General features: G+C 36.3%; 1 long non-coding RNA gene across 1 annotated transcript; it reads left to right on the forward strand.

Annotated features, from left to right (window-relative positions):
* Positions 1-1720: 1720 nt before the first annotated feature.
* On the forward strand, positions 1721-4033 carry LOC112717316 (uncharacterized). Its single transcript, XR_011866433.1, has 7 exons — positions 1721-2037; positions 2160-2236; positions 2469-2584; positions 2688-2757; positions 2856-2891; positions 2992-3069; positions 3649-4033. It is a non-coding gene; the product is annotated as an uncharacterized lncRNA (long non-coding RNA).
* Positions 4034-4351: the final 318 nt, after the last annotated feature.

Genomic DNA, 4351 nt, shown 5'->3' on the forward strand with positions numbered 1-4351 from the left:
AGGTGTACAAAGATGAGTAAATGACATAAAAATCCACTTCCGGGCCCACTTGGTGTGTGCTTGGGCTGAGCATTGAAGCATTTTCGTGTAGAGACTCTTCTTGGAGTTAAACGCCAGCTTTTATGCCAGTTTGGGCGTTTAACTCCCATTTGGGTGCCAGTTCCAGCGTTTAACGCTGGGATTTCTGAGGGTGACTTTGAACGCCGGATTGGGCCATCAAATCTTGGGCAAAGTATGGACTATCATATATTGCTGGAAAGCCCAGGATGTCTACTTTCCAACGCCGTTGAGAGCGCGCCAATTGGGCTTCTGTAGCTCCAGAAAATCCACTTCTAGTGCAGGGAGGTCAGAATCCAACAGCATCTGCAGTCCTTTTTGGTCTCTGAATCAGATTTTTGCTCAGGTCCCTCAATTTCAACCAGAAAATACCTGAAATCACAGAAAAACACACAAACTCATAGTAAAGTCCAGAAAAGCGAATTTTAACTAAAAACTAATAAAAATATACTAAAAACTAACTATATCATACCAAAAACATACTAAAAACAATGCCAAAAAGCATACAAATTATCCGCTCATCATATATTCACAAACACTTGGTGGGCATAAAACCAAAACATGAGAATTTGCAAAAGGAAATGGAAAACTATAACCAACTATTCACAATATCAACAATAAACAATCAAACAAGAATAAAGAAAGAATAAAGCATTAAATTCATCAAGCAAAACTTCAAAGAACTCAAAATTGCAAATATGAACAAAGTAACTTGAACCAAGAGGAAATGAAAGTAAAAGTGATGTAATTAAAGAGGAAATTGAGAGTACTTATAATTAAAGGAGCAAAATCTAAAATCAAAGCTTGCTATAAAATACTACAATGAACCCTAAATTAAAAATCTAAGAGATCTCTCCCTAATTTACACTACTCCTACTCCTACTACTATGGAAAATATAAAAATAAAGTCCTAAGTCCTAATGAAAGCTTGTCTTCATATGGCTTCATTTCTCCTTCATATAGCACTTAAAAAAACAGCTTCAGCCTTCCAAAACTGGGCCAAAGGCCCCCAAAATCGTGGATCACGTGTTTCATTAATGAATCCACGTGCAGGGACCTGTGCATACGCACAGGGTTGTGCATCGGCACACTTACTGATTTCTGTATCTGTGCATGGGCACAGAGATGTGCGTGGGCATAAGTGCTGATTTTGACCCTTGTGCGTAAGCACAGAAAGTGTGCGTGGGCACACTCTGAAATGCTTTTCTCCTTTGTTTTCTTCATGTTTTCTCCCTTTTTGCATGCTTTCTTCCACTTCTACCAAACCATTCTTGCCTCTAGGACCTGAAATCACTCAACAAACATATCACGGCATCGAATGAAATAAAAATGGGATTAAATTACTTAATTTAAGAACAAAAAACACATGTTTTCACATTTAGGTTCACTACTAGAAAACTAGTTAATACAGACGGATATTTCAGAAGGATTTTATCCTACGGAAATACAGACGGAATTTCAGAGGAATTTTTTGTCGGAAAATAAAAAAAATGAATTAACATAAATTACAGACGGAAAAAAATCCATCGATAATTCTATCGGAAAATTAATTTTTTTCCGTGAGAAATAGTTACAGACGGAAAATCCGTCTGTAATTAAATAAACAAAAACACTACATTTTATTAAATTATTACAGACAGAAAATCTGTCTGTAATTTAAACTTTTTCGTCGGAAATATTAAAATAAAGAGATGGGTTACTTTACTCCCAATCCTTCAGTTCACTTTTTTCCCGATATCCTTAAATTACTCCAATGCCTTCTCTCTCCATTGAAGATGTGACTTCCTCCGTCGCTGCCGCCGCTCGCGTCGCATAAGCTCCTTCTACCGCCGCTCTCAATGCGGTTGCTCCTTTCATCGTCACACGAGCTCTCTCGGGCGTGCTCTTGTCTTACGAGCTCCCTCCGCCGCCGCTCTCGCGCTGCTTCTTCTCTCCTCGCCGGAGGTTTGTCATCGTCTCTTCTCGTCGCTGTTAGTTCAGGTAGGCTTCCGCCTCCTCCTCATCCCTAGCCCTAACCCTTCCATTATGATTCTGTTCCAATTTCATGATCCCTAGCCCTAACCCTGTCCTTTCCCTATTTTGATTGAACTTCAAAATCAAAGAATACGATCGACGAGAGCTCTTATGTTTGCAAATCAGTTGTTGCTTGCTGCAGAGAACGGAATTTTTAAATTCTAAGGTATGAATTTTGTATATTCCTATAATTTGTGAAATCTGAAATATAATTTCTATGATTGTAGTATAGAATGAACTTTGTTTATGAACTATATATTTGAATTGCTGAGATATTTTATCTGGAGTTTGCATGCATATTCTTGTTATGACTTGATTTTAGCTCCTCCTTCTTGTCCTTGTCCGAATCTGCTGAATTACAGACAGATAACTCATTCTTTTCAGTATTTTTGAAACAGGGGAGATGACAGTAACACAACTCTAAAGACAACAACGCGATTAATTGATTCTGATCTTGCCGTTGCTCTTGTCTTTCAGCAACAGCACTATCATCATGCCTTTGATTTAACCTCAAGTTACTCTCTTTCTCACTCTCTTATCTTTCACTCACTCACTCTCTTATTTATCAAATATACCTTATCTCTCACTCACTCACTCTCCTATTTATCAAATAATAGGGCTGGGAATGGGAAACTTGTAGTTGTGGACTCCAATGATCAAACTAAGCTTAAACATGAGGATAAGAAGGTTTGTTTCATTGTTTGTGTGTTACTGCTTGTGCTTACTATTTCAATTTCTGTTTCATTAGTAGTACTGATTTTTACATTTTTATATAAACATTTTAGATTGAGGCTGCTAGGAAGAGTCGATTGAGGAAGAAGGTAAATTAATTGCTCCCAACTTGATATGTTAGATTGTTCAATTGAACCTAAACTTAAGCCCCAACCATTGAATGATTGATATGTGTTGGTTTTTCAATAGGCATATGTGCAGCAATTGGAGAATAGTAGAGTTAGGCTTGCACAATTAGAGCAAGAACTTCAGTCACCCAATTTCAAGGTTTGTTCCTCACGCTCTTCCTATTTCAAATTTCTTATCTTTTGTTGCAAAGGGTACTTCATAGTTAATATAACTTTACATAGCTATAAGAAGCTTCAATGATCAGTATTTAATGAACCAATATTTTTTATCTATTTTTATCTCGAAGCTTTTTTCAATTAAAATTTATCATAAAGAGAAAAAGAAATTGGACAATGGAAACGGAATAATCAAATTGGAGGAAGAAAAGAAAAACACTACAGCTTAAAAGATCAAATACCTTTAAGTTTGGAGGGAACGAGGGATGTTATGTTAGGCCAATTTCACTTTGCAAAAATTTAAAAGTAGAATAAATGGAGTTTATTTAGGTTTTATGTTTGCAGAATTTTATTTTTTTAAATTTATTATTCTAATATTTAGAAGCACTTGCTTGTTTAGAAACACTTGCTTGTTTATGCTTCTCAGAAGGGTTTGTGCCTCTCAGAAGAGCAAACTCTCAGAAGTGTATGATTGTTTAGAAACACTTGCTTGTTTATGATTTTATCTTATTAGAATGTGTTTTTCAATTTCTACTAATCATGATTTTGTTACTATACTCAGGTACATAGATGGCCAAGAATGGGAGGCCATAGATTCATAGGAATGAGAACTCAACATCAAAAGCTGACTAGAAAATGTGATATTCGCGGCAACATTTTCTTGTGGGCATTTAAGGGAGTTATGGATCAGAACCCTTCCCCATTTGGGCACATTTTGCTTGATCAAAGTTTTAGCCCCAGCTGTATAATGCATCCAGATACTTACCTAAATAAGGTAATCATGTCTTTCTTCTTGTTCCAAAGATTAATAGACATTGTAGGCTTTAATTTTCAGTTGAGAATGAATAGGGCAATAGGCTTTACTGGGGCTGCAATTGTAGTCACGGGCTAATTAAGGAGTTAAGTGAAAGTGACATTTAGAGTTAAGACTTCCTTTATGATTGAGAAATATGCAGTAGGTTCTCATCGGGAGCGAGCAAGGTCCTATGCAGCTTTGGAACATTAGCACAAAGAAAAAGATATTTGAGTTTAAGGGATGGGATTCACCGATCACCTGTTGTGTTTTCTCCCCTGATATAGCAATCATAGTAGAACCTTAGTGATCTCAAACACTCTGAGGCTATTGAGGTTTTAATACTTATAATTAACTCTACAAAGTGAATTAATTAAACTGAGGTATTTATCTAATGTTTTCTGTTTTAGAGTAAGCAGGGGAGGAAAAAAAGTACTTATTTTAATACTCAGATTTTGTTCTGATTTCTTGT

Source organism: Arachis hypogaea, chromosome 10 (genome assembly GCF_003086295.3).
Source record: "Arachis hypogaea cultivar Tifrunner chromosome 10, arahy.Tifrunner.gnm2.J5K5, whole genome shotgun sequence".
NCBI lineage: Eukaryota > Viridiplantae > Streptophyta > Magnoliopsida > Fabales > Fabaceae > Arachis > Arachis hypogaea.